The following is a 16,763-nucleotide window of genomic DNA, read 5'->3' on the forward strand; positions in this document are numbered from 1 at the left end:
GTGGGCACAGCAGGGCTCCCACATGCCCCTAAGTTTGGGTACATTGTGGCTTCATTTTCATTAAACTCTAAAAAGTCTTTAATTTCTTCCTTTATTTCTTTCTTGACCAAGTTATCATTGAGTAGAGTGTTGTTAAGCTTCCACATGTATGTGGGCTTTCTATTATTTATGTTGGTATTGAGGAGCAGCCTTAGTCCACGGTGATCTGATAGGATGCAAGGAATTATTTCAATCTTCTTGTATCTGTTGAGGCCTGATTTGTGACCAATTATATGGTCAGTTTTGGAGAAGGTAGCATAAGGTGCTGAGAAGAAGGTATATTCTCTTGTTTTAGGAAGAAATGTTCTGTAGATATCTTTTAAATCCATTTGGTTCATAACTTCTGTTAGTTTCACTGTGCCTCTGTTTAGTTTCTGTTTCCTTGTTCTGTCCATTGCAGAGAGTGGGGTGTTGAAGTCTTCCATTATCATCGTGTACAATATAATGTGTGCTTTGATCTTTAGTAAAGTTTCTTTTATGAATGTAGTTGCCTTGCATTTGGAGCATAGAGGTTCAGAACTGAGAGTTCATCTTGGTAGATTTTACCTTTGATGAGTATGAAGTGTCCCTCCTTATCTTTTTGATCACTTTAAAAGTTTAGAAGTTGATTTTATTCAATATTAGATGGCTATTCCAGCTTGTTTCTTGGGAACATTTGCTTGGAAAATTGTTTTCCAGCTTTTTACTCTGAGGTAGTGTTTGTCTTTGTCACTGAGGTGGGTTTCCTGTATGCAACAAAATGTTGGGTCCTATTTTCATATCTAGTTTGTTAGTCTAGGTTATTTTATTGGGGAATTGAGTCCATTGATATTAATAAATATTAAGGAAAAGTAATTATTGCTTCCTGTTATTTTTGATTTTAGAATTGGAATTCTGTTCATGTGGCTATCTTCTTTTAGTTTTGATGAAAGATTACTTTCTTGCTTTTTCTAGGATGTAGTTTCCCTCCTTTGTTGGAGGTTTCTATTTATTATCCTTTGAAGGGCTAGATTTGTGGCAAGATATTGTGCAAATTTGTTTTTGTCATAGAATACCTTGGTTTCTCTATCTATGGTAATTGAGAGTTTTGCTGGGTATAGTAGCCTGGGCTGCCATTTGTGTTCTCTTAGGGTCTGTATGGCATCAGCCCAAGATCTTCTGGCCTTCACAATCTCTGGTGAGAAGTCTGTTGTAATTCTGATAGGTCTTATTTTATGTGTTACTTGACCTTTTTCTCTCACTGCTTTTAATATTCTCTCTTTGTTTTGTGCATTTTGTTTTTATTATTATGTGACAGAAGGAATTTCTTTTCTGGTCCAAACTATTTTGAGTTCTGTAGGCTTCTTGTATGTTCATGGGCATATCTTTCTTTAGGTTAGGGAAGTTTTCTTCTATAATTTTGTTGAAGATATTTACTGGACCATTAATTGTGAAGTGACTCTCTTCTATATCTATTATCCTTAGATTCATTCTTCTCATTGTGTCCTGGATTTCCTGGATGTTTTGGGTTAGGATCTTTTGGCATTTTCCTTTTCTTTGACTATTGTGTCAATATTTTCTTTGTTATCTTCTGCACCTGAGATTATCTTTTCTATCTCTTGTATTCTGTTGGTGATGCTTACATCAATGGCTCCTGACTTCTTTCCCAGGTTTTCTATCTCCAGAGCTGTCTCTTTGTGATTTCTCAGTTGTTTCTACTTCCATTCTTAGATCCTGAATGGTTTTGTTCTATTTTTTCACTTGCCTCATTGTTTTCTTGTAATTCTTTAAGGGATTTTTGTGTTTTCTATTTAAGGGCTTTTACTTGTTTACTCATGTTCTCCTGTAATTCTTTCAGGGGTTTTTGTGTTGTACCTTTTTAAGTGTTTCTACCTGTTTACCTGTGTTCTCCTATATTTCTTTAAAAGAGTTTTTTATGTCCTTCTTATATTCCTTTATCAGTATCATGAGATATGATTTTAGATCCAAATTTTGCTTTTCTGGCATGTTGGAGTATCCAAGACTTTCTGTGGTGGGAGTACTGGGTTCAGATGATGCCAAGTACTCTTGGTTTTTGTTGGTAAGATTTTTGTGTTTGCCTTTTGCCATCTGGTAATCTCTGGTGTTAGATATTCTTGCTGTCTCTGGCTGGAGCTTGTTCCTCCTGTGGGTCTGTAAACCCATGCCAGCATTCCTGGGAGATCAGTTCTCTCATGGTAAGACTCGTGAGCAGTGGGCTGTGGATCAGCCATCCCTCCTAGGTGCAGATTTATGCAGGAAGGACCCTGTCCCAGCTGCTCTGCTGCTTCTGTGTCCTGTGTCTCCTGGCTGGTCCTGCCTTAAAAGTCACAGGAGAGAAAATGGTGATCTCACCTGAGTCCCGGGGCCAGAGCACTCCCGGGAGACCAGCTCTCCCCTGGCAGGAAAGGTGCACAGAGGGCTGTGGAACAGGCGCACCTCCTGGGTGTAGATGGAGGCAGGACATGCCATCTTTTCAATTGGCACAGATTGTTGTGTTTAGTTTTAAAGTCACTTTACTGCCTTAGCCCAGGAGCTGTGACACACTACCAGCCCTTCCAGCTTAGTTCTGGATTGGCTGCCAACACTGATCCTACTTGCCCAGGAGTTGCTGCATGCTTGCCCTTCATTGCTTCTCTTTTGTCCCATCACAACCATCCTCCAACCAGGCTACTCTCTCTAGCCACCTTTGCTCTGCAGATAAAAACATTCAGACAGCTTTATTACTTTAGAATGTGCCTGCTAGCACAATTGGGCTCAAACACATCCTGTTGAGAAAAGCATGCTCTCATCAATTAATTATTTCTCTCTCTCCTCCACATCCTTGGCCATCCTCCTGTAGCAGAGGCACTAGTTGTAGGTGTTCCTGAATCCTTACATGATTACAGCTTCCCCTTTTCTCCAAATCATGACAAAAAAGACCCTCTCCTTCCATATGTCTCCCTTTTCCTCTTGGGACCCGATGTCCTATCTGTACCTTCCATCCAGCAATTGGCTCCGCCTTCCTTATTATTAACAAAACCATGAACTACCTAAGGAGCCAGACCTTAGCATCAGCACCTTTCCTTACAATAGGTAAAGTACAACTGGTTGCAATCCAAACTTAAGACAGATGTCTTTCACCTGCTCAAACAAAGAACAAAGAATCTTCATTAACTAATCAGTGTACCTTGTACACTCCATATTTATATTAATGCAGAACTATTTATTACTTAAGAGTGATTATATGTTCACAGAAAAATAACCCCCCAAACAAAGATAGTCCTTACAAGTCTCACCCTTGGGGATGGTGATATGCCTGATGCTACTGCAGACATTGACCTTATTTCTTCAAGACTTGCTCCCAGAATGGCTTCAAAGAAAGCTGCTGACTGCAAATGAACTCAATTTCAATTTATCCAACCTTACGGGTGATCCAGTCAGAGCTTCATTTAAGTCTCAACTTTCTCAGCATGAAGAAACTGGACAACACATGTTACAGCTAGCTCTCTTAAGCATTTTCCTAATTTCTTTCAGTCCACCCAAAAGATATACTATGCCCCATATAAACAGGAAGCCATTTTAAGAAAATGATATTCCATTCTCTTAAGGCCAGGTGGGTAGGTTTTGGTCCTTCTATTATAGAAGATGCTGGTTATTATATGGGGACTGCTTATAAGTTATTAAATGATCTCGATCATGAGAAGACAAAGTATAGGTGATTAGACTCAGCAATTTATCCATTTCTTGTTCTTTTCTCCATTCATCTTTTTTTATTAAGTAGGAGAGGACTTGTAAAGATAAAGAGGTGATATAGTAATATTATAGGAATAATAAAAAAAGAAAGATTATTGAATCTACTTTTAAAGTGAAAAAAAATCATTTTATAGCTATAATCTTACATTGGTAAAGATCTTTGAATATTGATATATAGTAACATTATATTTTTTACATTGGTAAAGATTTGTATTAATGTAATATTGATACATTGGTATAGATTTGGATTGATGTGACATTGGTACAATATTAAGTGATATTTTGTTACACTGGTACATTTTCTTACATTGATATAGATATAGTATTAATACAAAATTTGAGGTTGTTTTTGATATAATATATTGTGTATTTTCAAATCTTATATAGATATTGGACCTATGCAACTCATTTGAAGATGTAAAGATCTAGTCCTTTGTAAGACTGCCATTACAAAGTCTTTAGGATAAATAAGAAATGCAAGTTAATAGTCAGGCAATCAAACTCATGATCATATTAAATACTAGTTTAGTTAATTACAATAAGATGTGATTCAGTTAATAAATAGTGAAGAATAAATGGGTTTGGCAATTCAGATGTAATATCAATAGAGAAGCCAATCTTCAAAAACCTCAGAAATGCACAAAATATGGCATCTAAAGTTCTTTCATTATTAAAAGATGTTTTTGACAATGAGACAGGTTTGCTCCTGGTAATATCCCCAATTTTTAATGATGAGCATTAAAAAAAAAAACTTCATTTAAAGATGGTTTCACTTCTGACAAATAGTCACTGGGCAGAGAAAATTCCTGAACTTCATTTGAAGACAGAATGCTGTCAAAAATGGACAAAACACAGACAAAGGCAAAGTCAGCTGCCAAGCTCTGCCAATACAGAGTAAGCAAGTCCTTCATAATTCTGGCTTAACAAATATGTCTGTCTAACATTTTGTGCCAGAAGACTGAAGATAGATGCTCTAACATCAGGCAGCCAACTATGGCTGTCATTTCTATAATTTTGGAAGCTGCCTGCTTGCCCTTTCTGCATAATCAGGCAATATTCATTCCTTCTCAAGTCTGTGATGGGGTTGAGGACTAGATAGTTATAGTCTCATAAATTAAGCTTTAGTGTTTTAGGATTTAAGAAAATGTTTTAGGACTAAGAAACTGTTTTTTGGGCTAGTAATACAAGTTATGATAAAAATGATTTACATTCAGAAACTCAAACTTATCAAGATGAGAGAGATTATAGAATACTTTACGCAAAGTTGCCAAATATAGATGGACTGGACTTTATGAATGAAACTGCTACGTAATAGTTTTCATAGTAGTTTTGTAATTGTTCTTAATGTATATAGTTTGGTATTGTAAGAGAAAGAATCTTTTTATTTAGACAAAAAGTGGGAAATTTTGGAGGTTGGTCTGGTCCTACAATGTATCCAAATGTCAAAAACTGACCTCCAAGACCTAGTTGTCCCCAATGAGAAGATCCTCAAGTACAACTAGTGATGTAAACCCTGCTCCCCTCTTTACAGTCAATTGCTTAATATAAAGCTAGAGCCTGGGAAAAGAATGGCAGGACTTGAGGATTAATTGAGGGATCTCAGGGGTGAACAAAAAGAACAAGAGGGCAGATCAAAAGAGGAGATGGACTATGAACATGTGGCCAGGAAAAATAGCAAGTAACAAGTGACATATGGCTGGAATGTAAGTTAGAATACCTCCAAACCTGATCAATCTAGATGTACAGATTGTAAATAAAATATCACGATTGTGTGTCTTTTATACAGACTAGCTAGATTATAATAACACATTTTACAGGTGAGGTGTTAAACAGGTGAATAGAAGATTTGATCCCTGGTGTGTCTACAGCTTGCCAGGGCAGGCCCCACTCCCTAGATTAGTTTCATTACATTGCTGGTTCTAGTTAAACTAGGTAGGAACACACACACACACACACACACACACACACACACACACACACACACAAATACACACACCCCCCAAAAAGAATTAGAGGCCATGGAAGTAAATATCTGTCAAATAACAACAACCAGCACACTGCCTTGTAGTCACAACAAGAAATAAAATTTTAAACTAAGCTGACTTGCATGAGATTTAATTTTTTGTATAGACAAATAGAGATGTTTCAAAGCTATTTGTACTCTTTCCTTTCAAATTAATCCTTCAGCTGTGTAGTGTATGTCTGTCTATGCCCATGTGTATTTCAGTGAAGGCACATAAGGAAGCAAAACTTGACAATTGACAGCCCTTCTTATGTTTGTTATGTTATTATTGTTTGTTATTATTATTATTATTATTATTATTTACTAGATTTGGAAGAGTTTGGAGGTTTGTTTTATATTTCTTCCTTTTTGTGAGGGGTTGGGATGGGGAAGGAGTTTACTAATTGAGTCTAGAGATCATTATTTGAACACTAATAAAGCCCAATGTATTTGAGTAGATTCTGGAAGACTCTGGGATTTCCTTGCACTTCACATATTACCCAGTCCAATCCACCCAATGTTGACTTGGAGGTTTTTATACTTTTTTTTTTCATAAAAAGCTTCAAAGATGAAATAATCCATAGAGTTTGCCACCTCATTCACCCTTACTCTTTTTATTTACTCCAGACATATGATTGGGACTTGTTCGAGTTTAAACATTTATCCTTCATATACAACTTATATATTAAAGCTCAAACACTCAAGTAATACTACTAACAGGTGACTCTTGGATGAATAGGTCACATTTACTTTAAATACACTTAAATGCCACTAACCAAAGCCATTCATTGTTATATATAAATGAGAATACCATTGATACTTTTCCAAAGGAGGGATGAGAAAAACTTCCAATTCTTCTATCATGTAATTACACAGAAGTCATCTATGAATCAGAAAGTTAACCTAATGCCAAACCTATGAGAATAAATATTTTCTTTAATGTTTTTTAGATAGATGAGGCCTTTGAACACTAGTTTTCCTATTTTCTATTATTTACTAAAATAATGATTTTGCAGTGGAGAGATTCAAATGAATGACAGCATTAAGAGGGAGAAAAATCTAAATGAGTGGGTGAAAATGACATGACATGACAATTTGGTACTTAGAAAGTGGATGGGTAAGTAGATAAAACAACATCAAATTCTTTAACTAGTTTACCTAAGTAGATGGATGGTTGTAATTCTGTCAAATTAAATTTTAGTAAGATATATTAAAAAGGACCATTTTATTTTTACCAAGAATGGTAATATTTTAAGGGTTAAAGAAACCACTGATGGTCACCAACTCATTCTATAGCAGTACCACAGTATTTATACTTTCATACTAAACATTTTTCTCTGTGTGAGAACTTCTGCAAATACTTCATTTATTAGTAGGTCTGTATTAATTATTAGATACTTAAGCTTTGGATTGCATAACAATTGTGTTCTTCTATAATATAGTGTTTATCCCTTCCACTCTTGGCCTGCTTGTCATGTATGTGCTTCAGATAGCCAGCAATAGGATACATGAAGGCAAATATATCATTTGAGAACCAGATGATTTCCTAACTTATGAATGAAGCCCTTTGTATTAGCTTCATGTCAACTTTAATTCTTATATTTCTTTGTCTAAAATTATTTTACAGAAGCCAGTAGCAATATTTATTACATAAATCAGTATTAGTGAGCATATTCCCTTTATCAGGTGTGCTTGGTCATTGTACGATTATATTTGTAGATTTAATTGAATATTCTTTTTTAAATTTTTTTTAAAACTTTTATTGCATTATGATGAGAAAAGCTACATGATTTCAATGTGTCTGATTAATTGAATATTCTGTAAAATTAATATATATGTTTTAAATTCTAGGGTTTGTATTCCTATTTTGCTTTGCACCATCATATTAATCTGATATTCATGATCCTTGAATACTTCTCAAAACATTCTCTCTCCAGATTTTGCTGTTTTGTCCATTTTAATTGTTGATTTTTCATCCTGTTTAGGAAGCCAAATGTGAGTATTGGTTTTCAATCTTTTTCCTTATTTTTTTGACAACTGATGGTTTGGGTTCATGATGCCTTGGCAGATTTACTAAGAAGTGACACAGATCCTTCGTGATTTTCATATAAGGAGGCATATCATGTAGTTTCTACTATCTTGCTTTAAGCTCCAGGCATACCATGCTACTAGCTCCTGCCATGGTTCTCTTAGATGGTGGATGAAGGACACATACACACACACACACACACACACACACACACACACGCATGCATGCACGCATGTATGCACACACACACTAGCTTATGTTTAATATGCTTTTGAGCTCAATGCCAGGGCAATTCAAAGCCTACCATGGCTAACATATCCTTACCTTCACTCCCAGCTCCACATCTCTAATTCTTCCCTCAGCATAGTTGCCTTTAGTCCTAGCTCAACATCTCTAAATTTTCGCAACTTAGTTGCTGGTTACATTCTTCATGCTCAGCTTCTAAATCTGCCTTCAGTTTAGTCGAGTTTCTAAGCAGCCAATGGCCACTCCACTGGAGATCTCACATGGCCAGTGGCTCTCTCTTTCTCCAAAGCATGGTGAATTTTCTTTCCTCCTCCTGCATTTCCTAACCTGTCTGTGGGAACCTGGAGATCCTGCATCTTCTGCCCAACCATTATCCACTAGCATCTGTTCTGATTAATCAAGAACCAATTGAGAATCAGGACCTTCAGAGTTCATACGAATATTCCTGATCAAAGCATTAAAACCACCCCCTACAAGGAAGTTCTTACTGAGTTTTTTTTATTAGTTCATATTTTGTTTTTTAATTCATTTTTAACTATTAGGGGTTTGTGTGGGAGGCCGGGAGGGCAAAGAAAGTTGTCTTCCATTACTCTACTTACCTGTCCATTCACTCATTACATGTTATCCATCAAACACAACATCAGACAATGAGACCAAATAGTAATGAGATGGGACTTTACAGGATAGAAGTACACATTTTGTATGACACAGCAAGCAATGTACATAATACTGAGACTATAATATATCTGTTATAAACACCGTAGGTAGGAGTAGAACAAAGGGTCAACAAGCACACCTCCACAGAATTGGTATTTAGATATTAGGTGGAGAATCCTGCCAGTTAGTAGAAAAGAGAAACTAGGCAAGCTGAGATTTCTAAGTGTTAGCATCTGTTTCATTCACTGAAATGTATGTATCAAAATTCTGATACATACTCTAAGCTAGGAGTGGTAAATCAAGTCTGTCATTCCAACATGTGGGAGATTGAGGAAGAAGGAGTACTATAAGTTTGATACCAGCTTGCCTTAAGAAAATTAGATAATATTTTGAAAAATCTACTGAGAATAATAAGAGCAATAAAACCATATCCAAAGTGTCTTGCTTCCTCCATATCTATTGGTTGATTGGTTGGTTTTTACCTATTTTTCTGGTTCCTGTGAATTTAATTACCAGCAATTTTGCTTCTCTTGTTGAGTTTACTCACTATTTATTTATTTATTTATTTATTTAATATTTTTATTAGATATTTTCTTTATTTATATTTCAAATGTTTTCTCTTCTCCACATTTCCCTCTGCAAACTCCCTATTCCATCCCTCTTCCCCCATGCTTACCAACCCATCCACGCCTGCTTCCCTCTCCTGGCATTCCCCTACACTGGGGCAATGAGCCTTCACAGGACCAAGGAACTCTCCTCTCATTAATGTCCCACAAAGCCATCCTCTGCTACATATGTGGCTAAAGCCATGGGTCCCTCCATGTGTACTCTTTGGTTGGTGGTTTATTCCCTGGGAGCTCTGGGGGTACTGGTTGGTTCATATTGTTGTTCTTCCTGTGGGGCTGCCAATCCCTTCAGCTCCTTGGATCCTTTCTCTAGCTCCTCCATTGGGGACCCTGTGCTTAGTCCAATGGATGGCTAGGAACATTACTCACTCTATATCATATCACCAAACTCAAAATACCATAAAAATATATTTTATAGCTAAATATACTTATGAGAAGATATTTAATTTGAAGAAAATAATCAATTTTAGTTTGTTCCAGTGAAAAGGCTCAGAGGGTAAAAGCACTTGTTGTTAACTTTGATGACCTGATTTTAATTTCAGAATGCACATGGTGGGAGGAGAACCAACCCCTGTACATTGTCGTTAACATTTATCAATGCACTATCAGTCCCCTGCCACACACACACATACACACATACCACAAGATAAATACATGTATATTTTCTTTAAAGAATCAATTTTAGGTTATACTTTTGGATAGTATAAGAGCAAAAAATAAAAGATATTTGAAAAAATGTATTCATTTTTACAAAATAATTATCTCTAAATGAATTGATTTCATTTGAATGTCTACGCTGATAGGCACAGTTCCTTTGTTTTTAATACGTTTATTCTTTTATTCAGGCCGAGTCAACTTAACTGACTTGATCATGTACTTAAATTCAGGGGCTTGTATATTCAAACTGAAATGTTTGCCTTTGAATGTTCATGATGATACAAAAGAACAAGAAAACAGAATTGTCGCAACATACACAAAGAATGTGAAAGAAGTGCCAATCATTCCATAACCTTAAGAAAACGTGTCCTTTGGAAATAAAATGACAATTCATTCTTAGTGCTTGCAGAGTGTACACTACTCAGGTTTAGTCCAGTGCAAGGGGGTAACAAGGGCAAATCCGGCCAGGACACATTTTCAGCAGAAATGACACATAGCCAGATGACCTGGCAAAGGAAAGGAGAGACTTGATTAAACTGTCCTGTGATGGCTTCAAATTCAGCCGAGTACTGTTTCACAATGCCTCCTGGAAAAGGAAAAAGAAGGACACAGGGGCACTTGTCGTGATTTCATGTGATTTCATCATGATTCAAGTTTAAGGTTGCTTTGTGATTACACTGGTTCTCTACAATTCCTTTCATTAATGAAAAATTACAAAATTAATTTTGCCCAAGAACAGCATTTCCTCCTAAATAAACTTTGAGTGTTCTCAGAACAAAATCTTTAAAACCTTGGTTCAGACTCACTGGTCACAAAGCACATTTGATTTTTCAAGGCAACACACAATATTCAAATTCGTCTACAAGCACAGTTATGTCAAGGTGAGTTAGGGTTCTGCATTTTTATGACATCAGACAGGAACAAGAAGGACTATAAAACTTCTAGCCTAATGCAATCCTGACTCCTAAAGGACTTGCTATCTGTGTATGTCTTTCATCTCTCCCCTTTCTTCCTGTATGTAAATGGTCATTGTGCTTTCAAATCTGCACTTACTCTACAAGCAGTATTTGTCAATTACATATTTGCAACCTTTTGATGGAAGAACCAATGACAATACTTCCTATGATTGGATTCAGTACATGGTTTAAGGATAGACTCATAACTCAAGTGAGCAGCTGGCATCTATTTTGGAACTAGTGTATGTGCTGTGAGCTATACAGCCTCTGCTCCTTATGCTTTCAGATGCTAGCAAACATGCCATCTCATTACTCCCACAGAGTAAAATGTACCTAACAATAAGGGTTAAACAGGAAGCTAACAACATCAAAATATCCAATGTAAATAGCTCGGTTTCCAGGCCAGACTCATCTGGATAGGCTACTCAATGCAAATGAAACAAAGTACCAGGAATAAAGAGGCTGATAACAAATTTAAAGGCTTCTGCACAGCAAATGAAAGTAACAACAGATAGATGTAATAAAGTACACAATGATGGAAAATGCCTACCAGCTGCTATCAACAGAATAGTAATACTCAGATTATATAAAGAATTCAAAAACCTTATCATCCTGTGATGACAGACTCCTTTTCTTATGATAGACAACTAACATGTTGAAATAATCTGTGAAATTCCAGCTTTGGGGAAGGGGAGTCTCAATTCTAGTTTTGAAGCTAAAAAAAAAAACATAAAATCTTAATTAAGAACAATGATAAGTCAGGCAGTGGTGGTGCATGCTTTTAATCCCAGCACTTGGGAAAAAAAGGCAGGTGGATTTCTGATTTCTAGGCCAGTCTGGACTATAGAGTGAGTTCCAGGACAGCCAGGACTACACAGAGAAACCCTGTTTCTGAAAAGAAGAAGAAGAAGAAGAAGAAGAAGAAGAAGAAGAAGAAGAAGAAGAAGAAGAAGAAGAAGAAGAAGAAGAAGAAGAAGAAGAAGAATGACAAGAGATACAAGAAATAATTGAAAAAGAGATAAAAAAAACATTAGGGGTATTTTATGCAAAAGTTACAGGCAAAAGAAGAGAACAAGTGAGGAAACTTCAAAACAACATGCCTAAGGAAGGTCAGTGAAAATAAAGACAAAAAGAAAAATAATTCTGCAGGTAAATTACCTTAGGAAAAGCCTCCTCCAATCCACTACAAAGAGCTGATACATAATCCATGAATGGACCTGGACAAAATGCAGACTATTGTAATGTTGTCTTCTCCAGTTAGAGCCTGGAAACAAGAAGAGGTGTGCAGAGACAGAAATAGACTTAAAAGGCATCAATATCTAGACATTCACACCAGAGCAACCCAAAAGTCACTGGCTTTGCCTCTAACTCAGTCTTTTATACCAGTCAACAGAAACCATTCAAGCAAATCACATATTCTGGGTGCAAGAAAGAGCTCAATAAAACAATTATGTATACTTGATTAATTTTTAGAAGCCATGTTTATAAGAATAAGGGTGGTTTAAGAACTAACAAATAAGGAATCTCAATATACAATCAAATTATACATAAAAATTCAAGCAAACATTTTAAAGAGAAAAGTACTATAACTTATTTGGAAAATGTAATAGTTTATAAAAAAAAGTGTTTGAAACTATATCCTGAAGATGGCTTGATTTAACGATCCAATCTGATGATAGAAGAACATAAATATACAAAGTACCTTTCAAAAGATTATGATGACATTCATCAATAACATATACAAGTTGTATGAAATGCAACATGAGAGCAAAGAAAAACTTACTAGAAAAAGTTCAAAACTCTCCATACTACATTAAAATTGGAGACAAGCCAAAAAGCCCCCCAAACCTAGCATGTCACAAAGAGATATACATTTACAAACATAGACAAGTCATAAGAAACACTATATAAGATAAAGCTGAAAATTCTCTGAAATCAGGAAGAGAAAAAAATGACTCATCATGCAGGAGAAAATAGTGTGATTAATGGCTGATTTTTTATCAGACATATCAAAACTCCACACAGAAGGGAAATGCCTTTTTCACTCTACAGAAAACAATAAAAGTCTGTCAACTCAGAATATTTATCTAATAAAAGTACCCAAAATGAAGAGAAATGAAGATATTCAGAGATATGGGAAAATATATTGATGGTTTATACATCTTAAAATATATTAAAAGAAACTTTCAATGGTTAAAGGATAAGCAAACTAGGCAGTAACTCAACTCTGTGGAAAATAAATAAATAAACCTATAGCAAGTAAATATGGAGCTATATGTATTGTTTATAATTTATCTATAATTTAAAATAAATACTTTTCACTTTAGATACAGGAAATATTGTTAAAACTAATTATAATGTGGCATTATTAACCTAACTTCATACATTAATGAAATATACTGATGAGAAGGATGAAGGGAATAAAACATGAAAAGTTTTTAGAACTAACAGTGTTAATTTGAAAATGAAGTATCAAATTAAGATTCATATTCCTACTTCCTACACATCAACAAAATGACAGATCTGATAATGAAAATGAATGAAGCATTTTGAATGTGTACCTGTTGGCTGTCTCTGGAACTGTTGATTCAAGAGGTGGGATTTAGGGTTAGATTAGATCATAAAGGTTGTTTTTCACAATGTGACTAATGCTCTGTTAACCCAGGAAACAAGACCTAAATTTTTACACTTCCAATCAACTTTTGTTTTTGTTTGTTTATTTGGTTGGTTGGTTGAATTTTTTTGAGACAGGGTTTCTCTGTGTAACCCTGGCTATCCTGGAACTCACTCTGGAGCCCAGGGTGGTCTTGAACTCAGAAATCTGCCTGTCTCTGCCTCCCAAATGCTGGGATTAAAGGTATGTGCCACCACTGGCTGGCTCCAATCAACTTCTTATGAAAAAATTCCCACTATGTGAAATACCCAATGTTGATATATTGCATTGTAAAGTAAGCAGTCCCAGTAATTGTGTTTATTTAACACAAAACAGACTAAGGTAAATGTGGGATTTTTTTCTATAACAAATTCAAGAACATGTAGAAATGGTTTTGGAACTTAGTAGTAGACAGGAGTTGGACAAAAAGCTAGAAAAAGCCTGATATTATTGATGGTGATTCTGATGGTGTGGACTTAAGGAAACAGTAAACAAAATTTCTTAGAGATTGACTAAGTGGTCCATATTCAGATCATATCTATTTTTTAATTTTTCTTTTTGTTTTTTACAATCTAACCATTGTTCCCCTTCCAGTCCGCCTCCCACAGGCCACCCCCATCCATGTGGTCTCAAGTCTCTTAGTGATTAAGCACATCTTCTCCCACTGAGGCCAGTGTAGGCAGTCCTCTGCTGTATATGTCAGGGGCCATGGGCCCTGTATGCTGTCTGGTTGGTGGCTCAGTGTCTAGGAGCCCCCTGGGGTTTGGATTAGTTGAGACTGCTGGTCTTTCTATGGTGTTGCCCTCCTCTTCTGCTTCCCTCCTTCTCCTAATTCAACCACAAGGATCCCGGACTTCAGTCCAATGTTGGGTGTAAGTATCTGTGTCTGTCCCAGTCAGCTGCTGTTTGGACCTGTCAGGACAGTCATGCTAGCCTCCTATCTGCAAGCATACCATAGCATCAGTAAGAGTGTCAGGCTTTGGTGTCTCCCCATGAGGCAGATCCCAAGTTTGGTCAGTCGCTGGATCACCTTTCCCTCAGTGTCTTCAGCATTTTTGTCCCTGTAGTCCTTTTAGACAGGAACACTTCTGGGTGAGAAATATTGACTGTGAATTGGTAACACAATCCCTCCTCTTGAGGCCCTGTCTATCTCCTGGAGGTGGACTTGGAGTTCCCTCTCCCCACTGTTAGGCATTTCCTCTAAGGTCATGCCTATTAAATCCTGACAGTCTCTCACTTCCCAGGTCTCTGGTATTTTCTAAGTTAATTCTACCAATACATGAACATTTGAGATTTTTGAATCTTCTGAGGTCTTCTTCAATATCTTTTTTCAGGAATTTGAAGTTCTTGTCATATAGATCTTTCAATTGTTTGTAAGAGTTACACCAAGATATTTTATACTATTTGTGGCTATTGTGAAGGGTTTTGTTTCCCAAATTTCTTCCTCAGCCTGCTTATTCTTCGAGTAGAGGAAGTCCACTGACTTGTTTGAGTTAATATTTTCTCCATTCAATTTGCTGAAGTTGTTTATCCGCTGTAGAAGTTCTCTGGTAAATTTTTCTGGGCTCGCTTATGAAATCAAAGATTAATTTTTGATAAAGTCTCAGTTACCATTTTAACCTTTTACATCAAACTTGCATTGATGCCAAATACAAGAATATCTTATGTTATCTTAAGTTCTTAAACATTTTCTACTATATTTAATTTGGTTTAATAAATTCAGCTCATATAGTTAGGTCTAAAGTAGGTTTTTTATCACAGAGTATTTCTAGAAGTAAAGATCAAGATCTATTTTTAAACACTTGAATTTATACTTATCCTGGATTTTTATACCAATATCATGGTACAAATTTTACAGTAGTTTTGTATTATCATTTGAAACATGCCAGTGTATTTTATCAATTTTTAAATAAATTCATTTTTAAATTTTGTGGCAATATGATAAGAAGTATGTATGTAAATTAATCTATGATGTGGCACTAGTAAATGTGGTTAATTATACTTTTTCTTATTTCCTTAAGCTTTATAAATTTCAGGATAGGCTAGCGTGTGTCTTAGAGTTTCTGTTGCTGCAAAGTGACAACATTATCACAACTCTTATAAAGGAAAACCTTTAATTGGGGTTGATTCACCGTTTTAAAGGTTTAGTCCATTAGTCTGTCATCATCATGGTGGAAAGAATGGAAGAATGCAGGCCGAGCTAGTGCTGGAAAAGAAGCTCAGAGTCCTACCTAAGAATCTGCAGAAAGCTTGAAGTAAATGCTACTCTAAGCCTAGTTTGAGCATCTATAACCTCAAAGACCATCCCCATACCAACACACTTCCTCTAGCAAGGCCACACCTACTCCAACAAGGCCACCCCTTCTAATAGTTCCTCTTCTTATGAGCCAAGCATTCAAACACATGAGCCTTAGGGGGTCATGCCTATTTAAAGCATTGCAGCATTTGAAAATAAAATCTTGTATTTTCTAATCCATGTGATGGTATTTCCTTTTTCACTTTTTGTTTGATTTCCTTGTTACAGAATTTAAGTTATTCTGATTTATTCTCTTTGTTCTGTTGAATCCATTGAATTTCCAGATGTTTCATTAATGGAATGTGATAAGCTTATCAGATTTTGACTTTGAACATGTTTTAGAGTCACAGAAAAATTATAAAAGTGTATAGTTTCTTTATTCTGGCTTAGTTTCTGTTGTCCTCAGGGATTTTCACACTTTAAATAATATAGCTTGGTTACTTTTCATTGGGTCATTGACAATGTTGATCTAATTCATTTGAGCAAGGTTTGTACACCTTAAACTTATTTCATAGTTTTTGGTATTGGGAAACTTCAAAAATAGAGACTACTTTAAATAGTTGTTTCCCATAAAATTTCAAGTCACTTATTTTAGTACACAAGCAGAATTTTTTAGTTTTGTTTTTGTTTAAGTTGTAATTCTTTCATAGTAAACCTTAGTTCCCTTACTCTTTATATACTTTTAAGATTATTTATGTTACTATGGACTCAAGTTTGTTTCATTGTCTCAATTACTATTTGACCAATTATCTTGTGTTATTCTCACACTTTGCAAGTTACTGATTTCTTTGGTAATTTTAAAAATAATAGAATTCATATATTTTTATTAGCAAACACATGAGATGCTTTACTTCATTGGCTAGGTTTTTCTTTCCTTATTATTTATTCATT

This window comes from Mastomys coucha, unplaced genomic scaffold, assembly GCF_008632895.1.
Source record: "Mastomys coucha isolate ucsf_1 unplaced genomic scaffold, UCSF_Mcou_1 pScaffold6, whole genome shotgun sequence".
Classification (NCBI taxonomy): domain Eukaryota; kingdom Metazoa; phylum Chordata; class Mammalia; order Rodentia; family Muridae; genus Mastomys; species Mastomys coucha.